Below are 16,727 nucleotides of genomic sequence, written 5' to 3' on the forward strand. Positions count from 1 at the left end.
TTTGTATTGGCTCAGAGCTTTCTATCTCAGATTTCTGGTGGTAGTTCAGCTGGGAACATCCCTACGGACACTGCCAGTCTGAACTGATTTCTCAATGGGAAATCCCAGTTAACATAAAAGCAAACAATAAAAAACCAAAACAAAATAAAAACCAGGTATGAGATATTTGTAAGTTGGAGAAGAAACACAAGTGCAGTATGGGAAAACAAATGTGTAACTTTAATACCAACAACAGTGAAAAACTGTATCATCATTATATGAGAAGGTAAAGACATTTTTTGAATTAAGTTTGCTGAATGCTTGAAAACAAAATAATCATAGGCCTAAGTAAAGGTGTGATTCATAATTTAATAACATTTAAAATATGCCCTGCAACAAATTTGCTGATATCTGCATGGACTCAAAAGTCGAAGCCAAAACAAAACCTTACATATCATGTAAGTTTTACAAATATTAACATCCCAGTTATTTTCTTAAAGTTTAACAGACCATAAAGAGAATCTTCTGCACAATTCTAATAAATTAAATCTTATTTAGTTGTAATAGTATGTGACTATTACGAGAGAAAGTGCCTGTTACCAGGTTTAAAATCTATCAAGATCTTAAGTCTTATGTAGAAGGCGTGTTAACTGGAAGGCAGGCACCTAAAACTATTGAAGAAGAGTTCCAGGACAGCATGGAGAGAACACCAACATGCCTAAAACAGGTCAGCCATCCAACGGTTCAGGTTTCAAAGAGAGTCCTCCTTTCTGTAAGGAATAAACTGGACAGGGAGATAAGCAGACTCTGCTCTAAGAATCAGAGCTGATAGGGTAAGTACACTCATTAGTCCCTTCAGGAAAGAACAGAAGCCCTCGCTTACTTACATACATGCTCTCCAGCACTAAACCTGTAGAAAAGGAGACCATTCTAGCAGGTACCCTTAGAGACCCAGCACACATTTCCCTGATCACTTACTTCATCTTCTCCTCTTAGGACAACTCTTTAGATTGCATTTGGCTTCTACTAGGTAATCAAGAGTCTCTTAATCAGAAAACCGAAAGGTTTCTGATCATCTACTGAGTTATGCAGCTGATGTTCTGCCCGTAGAAAAACCATTAGAAGAGTATGACTTGCATTTCCAAGCTCCTCTGAAGAGAGCAAGCAACTTTGGACAAAAGCTAATCACAAGAAGATATGAATATTGAATGACGTATAAGTACCAGTTTATCCATGAGCACAGCTGTACCTCTGTATTCGCCCTGCAAACTATAGCCAGACACAGGACATGTAATTTAAAAGCAATTGCAAAACACTATGGCTTCATAGGGATCCATCTATTTCTTTCATAGACATATTTCTTTGAAGAATGTTTCTCCTAAATGGTTCCCCAACATGAATCACTATCAGACTCCTTTTTCAAGACATCTATACAAATACACACACAAAAAAAACCCCTAGTTTTGTCTTGAAATGACCAATATTCCAATCCCTCTTCAAGGCCTATACATGAATATTTATCATCTGCCCTTTATTTATTTTGTAATTTAATTAACAAATGGGTGAACACTTTTGAAGACTAAAGTAAACAGTGGTATCAGTGAACAGTTCACTTAGCTGCTCAAGTGGTTTAATGGCTCTCAAGATGCACTCCAGGTGCTCTCCTATAACTGCATTCCTTCTACATAATCTGCTTAAAAGATAGAAAAACATTTTAGCCCATACTTCTCAATAGACGTGCTTACTGAACTGCTTTGAAAGAGAAATCCTCCATACAAAAACCACTAAAACACAGCAGAGTATTTGAAAAGAAAAAACACTTCCACATGTCTTCTAACTCACCAGCCCCACATTTAAAAAAAAAAAAAAGTGTATTTTACAGTATGAGCAATATTAAATTACTTTAAAGATATTTGGAGCATATGTTTATCGAATACCTCAACACAAGCAAACAACAGGAAATTTACATCTGAAATTCATTAATTCAAGTGAAAAGAAATTCCATGAGAAAGAAGAAGTCCAGGCAGGCTAAGCAAACCACAAGATATCCTAACAATTTAATGAAATGGAGCTGCAGTACTTAGAAAAGCAGTGGATCTGCCATAGAGAATTAATCAGTTTGTACCCTGCTTCCTGCTGAGTTAATGTAAGCTAAATTATTATTTTGCTTAAATTTACACCCTTCTAAGTTGAAAAACGTGTTCTTTTAGGATCTGTTTATTAGACAGATCTGTTTATTTAAGAAGAGGTCTCATTTCAAGCACTGCAGCAAAGAAAGCCAAGTAATTCCTACAACATTTTAATTCTAGTCAAAGTTTTTAAAGCTACTTGAGAAATGGGGCACTAGAATATATATCTCACAAATATATACAGACAATAAATACATACACACACACAAAATACAAATTTAGAATCAGTTTTAGGTTGTTGCTTTTTTAATAACTACCGAGAGAATACATCCAAAAGATGAAATAAGACAGCAGTACATTCTTGAAGCATGTGAAAATGCAATCTGATCTTCATGCAAAAAGCACCCTTATGACATGCAACTCTTTAATTAATGTTGTATTTAACAGTACACTGGCTAACAACAGTAACAAAGAATGCTTAATGAAGGTTTGTTTAGAACATGACCCTTGCTGCTGGCTCTGTATTTGCCTCTGTACTGCAACCTTAATGATTTTTCTTTTTTGCCTTTGACAGCTTACTAGCTAGTAACAAGAATCCTGCCTTCAGGACATCTCACAAAATATGTTTATTCTAGTGATGCAATGTTTGTAGTTCTGATACTGCTCAGGAGCTTCTCAAAGAAGAGCTTTCTAAGAAACCATCTGAGTAGTAAACAAATCCGTGTTAGACAAATGTATCACTCAAAGTTCGTAATTTTTTTACTTCACCTCAGAACTCAAACTCTCTCTTCAAACATATACTTCACCTCAGATTCCATGGTTGCTATTGTTAGTCTCACCACTTGTAATCCTTAAGCACATGGAAATTTAGCAATTCTTGAAAAACTATTCAGTAATTTAAAATTAATCGTATTAAAAAACTGTATTTTTTTAAAAAATCACTTTTGCAAAACATCTACATTTTTCAATATGTAAATGGTGTGAGGTGTGAAGGAAATGTCTTTAATATACAGTGCTGATAAGCAACAGAAACCTGAGTTCAAAAACTTGCCTCCTTAAAAGAAGCAACAGCTGCCACACAGACATAAGTGAGATTTAAGGGAAAGAGAAAAAAGAAAAAGGAAAAAAAAAAAAAACACCAACCCCCTCCAAGCAGAGAACATGAAAAATCTGCCTCTTGTCTGTGTCATCAATTTACTAAAATGGATTTAATAGAAATAATACACAAATATTGTTCTCCTTTTTTTCTTTTTTCAAGGCACTTTTTTGTTAAATCAAACTCCAGTTCCCCTACACTAACATTTAATAAACAGAGAGGGAAAAAACTGAATTTATCTAAGAGCATTAAACAAAAGTATATAAAAGTAAATAAAACAACTTAACCATATGCAATTTTTCTTTAAAAGAAACAACTGTAATTAATGTCAGGTCAAGTAAATTATCAGAAGTAACGCCAGTGGTTTTGAGATTGAATTTACTTACCTTGGCCCTCTGAGGGCAGTGTTACCTAACACACGATTAGAAGCATCAGCAGACTATTTGATTAAGTCAGTAGACACTGGTAAATGTAAAGCACTTCTGTTAAATATTTACTTACTTCTGATTTCATGATAACAAATTTGCAATACAGTTCAAAGCTACTATAAAAAAATAAATGTTTAAAAAAACTAAAAATTTTACCTGTCCTCATGATTCAATATAGGTCCTTCAATCTAATGTAATGTGTAATTATACATCATGCAAAAGATTTTACAAAATTTTATTGCATACCAAAAAATTAAATAAAACTGATTTTTCCTAAGGTGCCCTAGCATTTTAAAAAGTTATTTTTATTATATACCCCCCTCCCAAGTATTTGCTGGCAGTTCAAAGAAAAGCAGAATTTAGAACTAACGCTTTTTGATTGTCTTTTATGCTGTGAGACAGTGATGATTTATTTATACTAACTGTTTTCGCACAGTTCCCAGTAATGCTAAATGACATTTTGAGCACATCTGTACTTACATTAGACAAATGAATTTTTCCAGTCACAACTGGGAAATAGGAAACATTTCATGCTATGTGTGGCCATCGGCTTATACCACAGCCAAGCTTCCATTCAGTTTCCTGCAAACTGGGGAATTAGGGTGAGAAAGTTCAAGTGCCCTTCACCGTCCATGACATCGCGAGGAGCCAGTGCAGATGGATCTGAGTCAAAGATTGGTCAATTTATGTTCAGCTGTTCACAGCTGTGTGGCCAGAAACCAGTGAAAACCACACAGATGTTAAGATTTTGCAGAAGGCAGCAAGCAGCCTCGGGAACAAGCTCTAGAAGTTCCTCAGCTGAGCAAGGGGAGAGGAAAGCAGGGACAACCCTCTCCTCCATGCCAGCCAAGATGCACCGAAGTGCAGGCAAATGATAGGATCTGTTTCCTGGAGCAGTAGTAAGTAGTGATCAAAGACAAGGGCTCCTACTAGTAAAACAGAGTAATTCCAAGTGGAGAGGTGGAGTCACCAGGCAGGGCGAAGCCACAGAGCAGCTCTCCACGGTCTCGGCACGCACCTCTGCAGCTAAAGCTATGGGGAGGACCAAGCTTCTCAATGGGAAGTGTTTCCCTGCTCTTACTGTGGGGTTTTCTTCCCCCCAGGCTCTGAATGCAACCTACAAACGTGTTCCAGCTAGAGGTTCACTAAGGTTCAAATCACCACCCACCCTGATTTTTACATTATGACTGCTGGAGTGAGTCAGTGTCCCATCTTGTATAAATGCAACAGTACTTCAGCTCCTGCTGTTTATTCAACCCTTTCCTGTTGCATTAATAATCTTCTCTAAAATATCTAAAAATCTAGAGGGAAATATTCAATAACAGAGAGACGTACTGCTATTCAAACATCAATGCAGTTTTCAAATTGGGCATCTACAATATCCACACAAAATTACTGATGTGTTTTGGCATCTCATGGAAAAGAGATGTTCACAGCACATACCCAATTTTCATATGCACAAAATTTTGTCCTTGTAAAAGATCGTACCAGAAATACTGAGTTAGCTGACATCCTGACAAATTGAGAATTGACCTTTACCATGTCCATTTTGAGCCAACAGGAAGAAAAATTTGCCAGTTTCAACATCACTCTCACTTCCCCTTCATTCCTGAAGGATAAGAATTAGAACAATAAATAAATTAAATAGAAGCTGATATTAACACATGCTGTCTGGAATAACAGAGTTCTGTATTGCATCAGCATCCCTGAACAACAAAGGAGATCAATGTTTTCTAAATATGCCTGCTATTCAGGAATGGAAAACCAAGGTCTATATCCCAGAAACATTTAGGGACACTGCTCACATTTTTTAAATTTCTCTCTTGCATAAGGCTTTATAGGATCAAAGCCCAAAATGCTACACTATTTAGCTGCTTCTCAAAGCAGTTTTGTAGTTTTTAATAGTATTGAGATGTATTTGTGGTAAATGCAAAAAAACTTTTTAGACTATTGTCTCACATAATTTTTTTTGTAACTAAAAACCTTCACGTTCTCAGTACTTCTAAATATTTATGATTTTTTATGTAGGACTATCAGCACCAAGTAGTACCTTGTATAACAGGAAAAATATGACTTTCCTTTCTTGTGTTTTTATCAAGTGCTAGTAGACCAAAGGATCTTTTTCAGATTTTGAAAATATTTTAAGAGTAGGACAAGCATAAAAATATTCATCTATAAATTACACTAAGACAGTCAGCTACAGCAGCAATGATTTAAATCCATGTACAAATGTATATATTAAATCAGATGATTAAATTTTAAATGCTTTTTACATGTAGCTAACGTGAATTAAACATCTTAATATTCTCTACTTACAACTTTTTGTAAAACAGCCAACTCTAGTTTACACAAGAAATCTCAAACTTTCCATTGTTTGCAAAAGAGTGTGATAAGTTTGACAATAGCATTATCCTTCAGCTGAGTTTCTTTGACAGATTAATGTGTTGTCAAAAATTATGTGACTTTCTCCTCTTAAAACTGGTATACTTGCTAGCATGTTTTCACAAAGCAAACTGTCTCACTTTTAAAACTGGCACATTGCAATAATTTTAAAACAGCTCCTCTGAACTTTCTCCTTGTCACTAGGTGTGCTCCTAGCCCCACACCTTGCCAGATGCCAAAAAGCTAGCACCAACATCACACACCTAGGTTTCTTCCTCAAGCACATCGCTAAAGTCAACTTTTTTGCTTTATCATTTAGCCTGCATCATTTGCAAACAATCAGTCCAAGATATGCAGAAGCATTCCTCAAACTGCTTGAGTTGAAAGAACAGCTCCGTTACTGCTGTACACATCAGGAGAACTCTTTGGTTGCATGAAATGCTTCATGAAAAGCAGCAATGCAGTACTACCCAGAGTAACTTGGACATCACACCACCAATGGCAGAACACAGAAAACGGCACAATTCTGCAGAGGAGAACCGGCAACCCAACTAACAGGCAAAAAGCTATTCTCCATTTGCAGTGCTTTTGCCCTCTGTCTAGGCTCAGATGCAGAAATTGGTATTTGGGTAGGAGGCAGCCACACCTGAATTTTCAGTTAAAATTAAGCTGACATAATCCAAAACTGACTTCTTCCACTCGGCCACAGTGATGATAAAAGGGGACATCAAATGCTCCCATCAGTAGTTATTGTTATCAATGACCTACAGACCTGACGCTTATTAGAACTAAGACAGAAGACACAAGAAAAGGGGTTCTTTCACTTTTGGTGAGGGGTTGGTGGGAAGGGGTTCATTCAGGCAATATTTAAGCCATGCTGTGACTGACCAAAAAACTCTGATATGTACTGGTAACCGGATGGCATGCCTGCAACCTCAACCAACATTTCATCTTCCATTTTTCAGTTCAATACAAACATCAGGATGTTGAATTTGCACATAATATTTAAGAAGAAAATTCATTATTTTAAAGTTTCCATTTTTATCTTTAAAGTAAGAGATGACGTGGATAAGACATGCTTTCGTTTAGCCTTTTCGGGCTAACATTTCCTTCCATGCTTGTATCCTTTTTCATGTTTCTTTTGGAAACTCATAATCAGCAGAAATCACCAAACAAAAAATAAGAAAGGATTTTAGTGGAAGACAGAAAACCATATTCCTATAGAGCAATCAAAATGTATTTTATGTGCAACTGTCAAACAGGAAAATATAAGTTATGCCTGACCAGCTCCTTGCCTTTGGAGACAGAACTGAAAATAAGATCAAGTGAAAGAGAAAATTAGTTGCTAATCTCATTCTAACCCCTAGCATTTACTTGTCTACTATATAATACTAGACAATCACTGACTGGCACTTTCTGCATAAGAAAAGCTCAGGATGCAATAGTAGCGGTATGCAACATATCAGTCTTGAGGTAGACAGACAAAGCTATGTAAGAACTTGTATAGCACCTGTCCACCAAATGTCTGCGACTGAAATAACTGCATTAGTCTTTCTACTTCCACAAGTACCAAATTTATCAAGTTGTTGGTTTTTTTTTTTAAACCCACCACATGGAGAAATCAAAAGTTTTCTTCCCTACAAGAAAAGACTCTTTTTAGGAACAAACAACAGAGGCAGGGAAGATATTAAACTCCTGAACTAATTAACAGAAGTAAAGGAGGCGGTGGGGGACAATGATAATTAATATGTACCCTCCTCCTAACCAAATCTCCACATACATTCATTCTGTATATGCACACACAACAGCAGCATCATAAACCGTCTCAAGTTCTTGCCATTATTCAGTTCGACATCTGCACATGTTTATGCGTCTCTCCAAACAACCTCTTGAACACCCTGCTGGAGCTGTCATTTTTTTCTTCTCCCTATCTGGCAGATGGCAAGTCAACAATCGGCATCAACAGCAGCCGAATATCTCCCCCCTCCATCCGACCCCCCTAAACAGACACAATAATAACTTCTTTGTGCTTCCCCACAATGCAGCTGCTTAAACCATTTCGCTACAAGGCTGCTTTGCCTTAATAAAAAAAAAAAAAAAAAAAATCCCTTCTGTCAAGTCTAAAAAGCAGCATAATGTTAAGCAAGCTAAAGCCACAGCACAGCTGCAAACGGGCAGACACATTGACAGCTCCTCCCTTAACAAAGCCCTGTGAATTGAAGGGGGTTCATCTGAGGCTCACACAGTAATTAGTATAAAAAAGTCCGACAGCCTCTATTATGCTAGGAAAAAAAAACTGGACAGAACTGGGCTGCTGTTTTGCGTCAAGAGTTCTGCTGCAGAGTAGATAAATCATGTTGGGTTTTTTTCCTCTCTTTTTAAAGACAGTAATAAGGAGGATGAGAGAAGCTAATTTGAAAACTTGGACACAGTAATTGTACCATATGGTGAGCATTTATCCCTTCTGAAATACACGCTAACAGTCACTTACATGCACAGTGCTTTGTTTTACAGTTGTTATTCTCTCTACCATATTCATAAAATGGATCTGAATATCCGATACTCCAGAGAAGTTGTGTGTAATTAGCAGCAAAACTGCCTGAGCTTAATATATTGGCCTACCATAGCAATCTAGTTAATTGCAGAAAATCCCATGCCCCCGAATTTAAATAGTGTCCACTTCAAGGATTTTTTATTTCTCTCAAACTGGCTAACTATCACACATAATAAAGTTCAGAGAAGTAATTTATTGACACTAATACTCCTTGATACTGTTGGCTCTAAAACGCATAAGCGGGAGGTATTTTCCTTTTCATCCATGGAGTATAGAGGAATTAATTCAAGAACCATTTAACAGTAACCACAAAATATTTCAGTTCCGTCATATTTGGGAAAGGAATTGCTCCATAAACTTAAAGGTGAAACTGAACTTCAGCATGGGGCACGGGAGGGAGACAAAGACTTCAAATCCACTCCCCCACCTCCACCCCTATTTTCTTCCTAGATCGTATTTTCCAGTATTTTTGTTAGCAATCCAAACGCTTCATTCATAAGGACCTTCAAAATTTGGAAAATATACCATCCGACCCTCAGGGTCTGCTTGCTCTTTACCACGTACTTCCAGCTTTTCAGCCTGTTCACGCCACCAAATCATCCTGGAATCACAGAACGTAAGGAACCAGTTGAGCGGAGCTGGGAAAATGTAGGCTTCTTTAAATAAAGGAAACACTGTAGTTAAATGACAAGATTAATAAATCTATGAAGTACTGCTTACAGAAAATAAGATGTAGTGAACTTCCAAGCAACGGAAATAAAAAACTCAAGCAAAATAAAAGATGAAAATTCAGTGAAAAAATTAACCAGACATAAAACGAAGTCTGCAACTGAGGATAATGGTATTTGCAGAGAATAAGAATGGTTTCTTTCTATCGGTCTTTACCTCAGAAGACAACAGAAATCTGCTTCAGGTAACAGACAAATACTTTCACTGTCTCTGGATTAAAAAGGAGGTATTGGAGCAGAGTGCTAGGTAGTAGGGAGTCCCAGAATTAGGGAGAATACATCCACAATTACTAAGAAATTGTGAGTGAGATGAACACTACTGGCAAAAAATGGCTAGCCTTCAATGATGACACTTAAACTGAAGGATTATAAATGGAGAATTACACCCCACACCCCGAAGAAGAACAAAAAAAGGTTAAAAAAAAAACAACTTGAAAATTTCAAGTCAATTGGCTGGATGGTAATTGAAGAAAACTGTTCATAATTGTGTTTTTAATCATACACTTAAACAATGCAAACTGACATAAGATAAACAAGGCAGCACTGCCTTTGAGTAGGAAAATCATGCCCATCATACATATGGGATTTCTTTAAGAATGTCAAGAAAATAAAATGAAGAAAGACTAACTGACACAATTTATGTCAACTTTTCAAAAGCTTTTAATAAGTTTAAGGAAACAGTTTAAGAAAAAAGCTGTGTGGTAGAACAGAACAGAAATAGGAAACTAAGTAAAAGGAAGAGAGGAAAATAGGATCACATAGTCAAATTTCAATCCATGATGCTCTACAGTTCTCTGTTAGGAACATTTTTAGTTAACATCTACAACAATGATCTGGAATCACCACTGCATATACTGTAAGACAGTAAAACTGTTCAAGTTTATTAAGAATGTGAAGAATTTCAGAGTGGCAAAGCTATGCCAGTGAGCTGAGAAACACCAGATGAAATACAGTGAAGGATTACTTGAATTAATAAACAGTTACAGGAATAACCTGAAATACTCATACACTGTGTTTAGTTTAAATTAACCACTAAGAGCAATTAATGTAACCTTTGCTTAAGTATGCAGTACTGAGAAGAAAGAAAGAAAAATATTATCATTCGTAAAGTTACTCAATTTTAGGAACACTGAAAATATTATTATTCCGTGATAAACAAATAAATTACAGTTTTGCTAACTATATTAAAAAAAATGACAAGAGAACAGAAGGGCTTCAGAGACAAAACACAGAAAAAAAAAACCCAAGTTAGAGAGAAGCACAGTGAGGAGAGAAAGACTGGATTAGGCTTTGGTTTCAAAGGAAGGACTACGACAAAAGGATTTAATGACACAAATGGCCAAGAGTAGAATATCAGTCATCTCAGTAACACCTTTTCAGAAGAGTTCAGGAACAGATTTTCAAACATTCGGCATCTACAGTTCTAGCTGGATTCTGTAACATTACCACGTAACTAGCGGTTTGCACCATGGCAATGCCAGCCACTCTCCCACCAATTCAGCACCCAACACCTACTAGCACCTTTAGAAAAAAACAGCCTCTCCTTGAACGCTGTGAGGCATCTCCAAACTTGTGTGAGCACTTTTTCTTAAAAAATGAAAATCTCACATCCAGGAAATTGGAGTAAACATTCAACATAGGCAGGTTCTTCCTTTAACTGCTATGCATTTCTGTCCGAGCACAAATCTGGTACTAGCCAGGGAGTATTGATGGTGAATTAAAGTCCCAGTCCCTGGCCACCTTGGTTCACCTTAAATACTACCTACTACCAGCACCAGTCCATTTGGGAAGGTAAGGAACACTTGCAAAGCAAGTGTGCAGTGCATCCCATGTCCTGCTCCTCTGCGTTAGCACTGGCATCCACGCAGCTGAGGCAGATCTACAAAATGATCTAACCAAAAACACACCTCAAGAAAATAGGTTTTGATCAGATCAAAACAATTTCAGCTCACTGTACAGCTAGTGTCAGCACAAAGGAGAGAGGGGGAATAATTGGCTGGGGGCAAGAATGATGCAAGGGAGAAGGGGCATCAGCATGAATTTATGCAAGATTAACTACTTGATTAATCGGACTGCTGGTCTACCATGCGATTGCAATTCTTGTTTTCCAGTTAAGCTAGAAATCAGGTTCAAGTGATTGAAATTTCTAAGATCAACTGCATCTCCAAGCAACGATGCCACAATAGTTCTGACACAATATTAAACCAAGAATTTCCCTAATACAATTTCACATTCTATACAAGCAAAGTATATTCTGACATATATATCAGAATATGTTCTGACAACATTTTCTTTATACACGTACACACAACATATAGATAAAAAAATATGTAAACTATAAGGAATACGTACAAATCTCTGTATTCTGGCAAATAATTGAAAAAATCACTTGAAATTTGCAATCTGAAACAAGCTAGAAATACAATACTTTGACATGTATTTGTGAAGAAGTTATTACAATTTAATGATATTAACAAAATCTTAGCAACACAGAGATCCCAATATAAATTGGTATTTTGAGTTAGCTGTGCAGTACTTCCCATACTAGAAACAGTGCCAAGAAGATAAGAACAATTTGGCCAGTGAAATATTTTCTTAAATTTGCAGACTATAATTAAAGTAATTGAAGCTAAAAAAAAAAAAAAAAAAAAAACCACCACCAAAAAAAAAACCAACTCAAGTTTTTAACCTCAGGATTCTACATATTTCTAAAATATTTCACTACCTTAAAATTCATAAACCTGCTCATAACACCCACATAAGAATCATAATACAGTTCAATTTTAATATACATATTTTACAGTATTTTATCTTGCATGATTTTATTATATTACAATTGCAATAAATATTCAGGCCAGTGAGGTGTTAAAAAGTCTGTTGCTTCAAGTTTTTCCAGTCCTCTGAATTAAAAGAAAGCTTGACTGATAAGCAGATATGCAAAATTCTGGACCTTGCAATTTTACCAGCACCAAATTTTTGCCTCATTTTCAGTCACTTTAGAAACTTTTAAAACAGAGCTATAAATTATGAACCCCAAAATTCCAGCCACAAGATGGAACTGAAAGATGACTGACCTCGATAAGACATATAAATTTATCTAGCTAATCTCAGGATAAGGTTTGTTACTGTTTTTCTGCTAACAGACACCCATTTCGTGGTTTCTCCGCTATAAGCATACATTTTTTTCCTAATCTGAATTACTGAAAAGTTTTTAATGACTTAGCCTTCAAAATAGTTTTGATGCAAAAGGCAATCTAATAACTTATAGGATGACCTTAAATAGATCTCAGCAAACTCTACAATTACTTTATTCAATGCAGAAGTCAAATTTCATACAAGAGAAAACACTGATAATCTCCTCCTACGTCAGGCCTTTCTGAAATTCTGATTATACATACGATAATTAACTGGCACCAAATATTTAACATTTGTGACACCAAAATAATAGGGACCAATAAGGAACTGTAATTTTCAAAAAATGTATTTGCATTACTATTGAATTAACTAAACAAATTTGATATGGTTTTAGTGGACGTTTTTCCCTCTAGAAAGTAAACAGCACAATTTTCTAATTAATAAAAACAAAATTGAAACTGACTTACAACACTGACTTGAAAATCCTTGTGAAAGTCTGTTACTGGTGATGTCACAAATGCTGTCACATCTGAGCGGGTATTGTCTGTAGAAGGTTCAGAAATGTCCATTTTAATCAAAACATTTATTAGAGGTAGTCGTGTCTTTTGTTTTTATTTTAATGAATTACAGAATTCCTTAAGAATCATGGTTGCAACTCCCTTTAAAGATAACAAATTAGGTAAAATCTAAATAGCTGAAATATAAGAATCTGATCTATAATGGATATAGAAACCCACGTAAGAGTGAGGGGAAATCCATACTCTATGCTTCCATCAGCCTTTAACAATGATGTTTGCATAACACTGATGTAACACTCACATTTTCTAATTTGCTTAAAATGCACTACAAATTATTTCCTCAGGGTACTAAAATGCCAGTTTTAAAGTACTACAAGACAGAAAACACAATTTCTCCAAGCTTGCAGTTATGTCAAAATCCTCACATCACTGGTCCAAATCCCAGAGACAGAGACTTAAAAGAGGTGGGGACACTTGTTCACTTAGATGCAAGTTGTAAGTGTCTGAAAAAAACCTTTTCCTTCTCTCCTTTCTCCCTGTGCAATTTGGGAGCATGGCACCGCCAAAAGGACCATGCTGTACTACGGGAAGGGATTTGAGCTGTGTAGGTGCCTGAAGAACTCTTAAACATTCATCTTCCTATTTAGAGCATTTATAGCATAACTATTTATATACTTAAGTTTCTTTTCATGCAAGTCATCTATGTTCTATAATCATTTCTGTATGTCCCCAGTAAAGATAACCAGACTAAGAAAGAAGCCTTTCCAATAAAGACTTACAGTGAGAAAAATAAATTCAGGTACAGAACTTCTTAAAACATCTTTTAAAATTTCATATCTGTGACATAAGAACTGGAACAAATGACAACAGAATAAAGCTATGCTTTTATTTCTAATTCCGAAGAGGGGAAAAAAAAAAAACCCTCATGCCAGAATGAGGTATGAGGACATATGGGCAGTCTATCACCTGACTACCAAACAACAGTACTAAAGCTGACACATGTTTGTTAATCCCGAGAGGTAAAACGCTGCTTTGTGTTCCGGGGGTCGTGCTGCAGATGAGTGCCCGTTATGATGCTGATGCATTTTCCCATGCTGACATTCCCCAGGGAATTTGAGTTCCCCATCAGGGAGAAGCGACACAAATTTTTCATCTCCTCTAAGAGTCTTTCATATTTTTGTTTACTAAGTGTGCACATAAGAATAGCAAGCATCAGCAGCACAGCTGAAACAGTTTTAACAAAAGCTTTTCTTCCGGACATCTACTCACAGTTTAGTTCAGTTAAATTTTACACCAAGACTATGTAGTTTTCAGTGACAGCTTGATCTTGTACCAACAGATCACAGTTTGATAGGGAATGACTGAAATTTAGTGACACGATTGTTGGTTACAGACAGCAAGCCCTCTCCAGACAATCTGAGATGATTAAGGGGAGCAACACTTCCCAGAGATCTGGGCATTCTCTAATGTACTTTTTATCTCCCTATGGGGCAGAATAAGGTGGTTCAAGGGATCAATGATCAGTAAGCTACAGAAACACTGTAGTCCTCTAGAAGTTTCTCATTCTCCTGAAGTAAGTCTGTTTTCAGACTCCTCCAGTTCCAACAAAACCCCTCAGAGAATTGCAGGTGCAGTTTTTCATTATACCTCAGCTGATCTGGCTGAAGAGAAACCCTGCCTCCTCCTCTTTCCAGTCCTGCAGTCCAGCGGTCTTCCTTGCCTGATCTGTCACTTGTGCAGCTCACTAGTCCAATAGGAGAAGAAAAGGGGGGTGGAGAAGGGCAGGAAAAGGACAGTTTCCTGCAAGATCAGATAACTGACCCCATCAGCTGGCAAGTCTTGCTATATTCATCACAAGGTGGAAGGAGGTATGTTCCAGGCAGGGTCTATCTGAGCCTCCTCCTTCATTACCAGCATACCATTAGATCCGATTAGGTATAAAAAGAAAACATCCTCTGGATACTGTTTTCAAAACTGCTCTCTCCCTGACACACTGGGCATCTGTTTAAAGGATCTGGTTATGTGAGTAACAAGTGGGAGGGCTGTATGTGTACCTATTGTTGATTGTACAAGCACTAAAGCAGACAACATACAGCTTCTTGTTGCAGCCTCTGTTTGTAAAAGGATGGTCGTGCTGCCCAGTTGCATCCTTCATGCGCATTTGCTCCTTAGGTGAAAGTACAGAAATAGTAACACCCCTGCCTTCATTTGAGGAGGAAAATTAACAGTGACTTACACAATACTTTTAGCTCTCTCTATAAGTCTGTATTTATGCTACCACAAACACAACATTTTTATTCTTAACCTAGCAACACTCCACACGCTAGAGAAAGTGCCTTTACAGTGTCTTTAAACAATTCCATTTACTTAACATGTCAAAACAATATTAAGAAATTACTTTATTACCATGAATCAGTACCTTCACATAGAAAAGTGTAAAGGACTAACGGGCTTAACTTAGTATAATGAGAAAACAAAAATACACAGCAAAGGAAGTATGTGGACACTCCACATTCAGCAAGAGAGCTCTAACTGTTCACGACATTGAGCACAAAAGTGCCAAACTGGTGGCAACAGCAGTACCCAGCTAAGAAAGACTATGAAACACACTAGGAACTGCAGTAATTTTATCTTTTCCTATTGATACAGTGTTTCTCAAACAGCATTTTAGCGAGCACCTTAGCAAAGAGCAACTGGGTTTTTACTGTTTCATTTGAATAACACTCTGCTCAAGTCTTGAACAATTTCTCAACAAGTTCACATTTCATTGGTAATCTGAGTATCTCGTGTGCAAATCTGTATAGGACATTCTGTGATTTTTATTCGTGGTATCATGTATTTTAAGACAAAAGGGAACACTCATCATTTCAGTATGACCTCTTCAAGGAAACAGGCCAGAGAATTTCCCCCATTATGCATACACTAGTAAAAAACTATGGTTTTTTAGTGCTTATCTTCCAAAATGCACTCTGTCTAGTTTTGAGGGTATCAAGATGCTCTCCTTAATATTCTCCAGATCTTTCTCTTAGTCACCCTCATCTTGGTTCTGAATACACCTGGATTCAACACTCAGTCATAGAGCTCCGTTACTGCTTATGCTGCTACATTAACGCTGAAAACATTATCATTTTTCTTCTCTACTATTTCTCCAGGATGTAAATACTCATTTTAATATTAAATATTAAAAGAGAAACTGGAACAGAACTCATAATTCCCATCTCCCTATGCTAATTTACTTCTCTGTATTCTTACTATGCACCTTGAGAGGCTGCAAGGAAACCATTTTCTGCAGAACTTGACTAGGAACTCTCAAGAATTACAAGCATTAAAGAACCCGAAGATTTTCTTTAACTCAATGGGTTTCAAAATTTTTCAGTTCATGGAAGCCTAACATTTTCCAGCAGAAACATGGAGTCCTAAATATCAAGGGAAGTGCTGTGTCCTATACCCTGGACAAGTTGGCTGGTTTTTTTCAGTAACCTTTTGTAGACTCTTCCAAAGCAGTCCACAGATCCCCTGGAGGGAGGGGGGCGGATGGCAGACCCACTATTATTACTTTTAACTACTATTAAGTTATTATTTAAAATAATACTACTTCTCTAGTGGAAGATTTCTCCTCCTCCCAGGAATCTATCTGAATGCTTCATGAGTAGGTTTAGCACTGGAGTGGAAGAAAGCTGCCCAAGTAAATCTGATATAAAAATATTCAACATCAAAAGAAAAATATAGATAAAAATAAGAAAAAGAGTGGTGTTTTTTTTTTTTAAAATGGGGGCAA

General features: G+C 36.7%; 1 protein-coding gene across 4 annotated transcripts in view; it reads right to left on the bottom strand.

Moving 5' to 3' along the window:
* The window catches only part of AKT3 (AKT serine/threonine kinase 3), a 284,305-nt gene that overhangs the window by 203,652 nt on the left and 63,926 nt on the right, over positions 1 to 16,727 (bottom strand). Inside the window, exon 2 of one of the 4 annotated variants that reach the window (XM_075496024.1) lies at positions 12,899 to 12,975. The exons of the other annotated variants lie outside the window; for them this stretch is intronic. The gene's annotated coding sequence lies outside the window, so the exon portion shown is untranslated. The remainder of the gene's footprint in view (positions 1 to 12,898; positions 12,976 to 16,727) is intronic. 4 annotated transcript variants of the gene reach the window in all.

This window comes from Mycteria americana, chromosome 3 (assembly GCF_035582795.1).
Source record: "Mycteria americana isolate JAX WOST 10 ecotype Jacksonville Zoo and Gardens chromosome 3, USCA_MyAme_1.0, whole genome shotgun sequence".
NCBI classification, from domain to species: Eukaryota; Metazoa; Chordata; class Aves; order Ciconiiformes; family Ciconiidae; genus Mycteria; species Mycteria americana.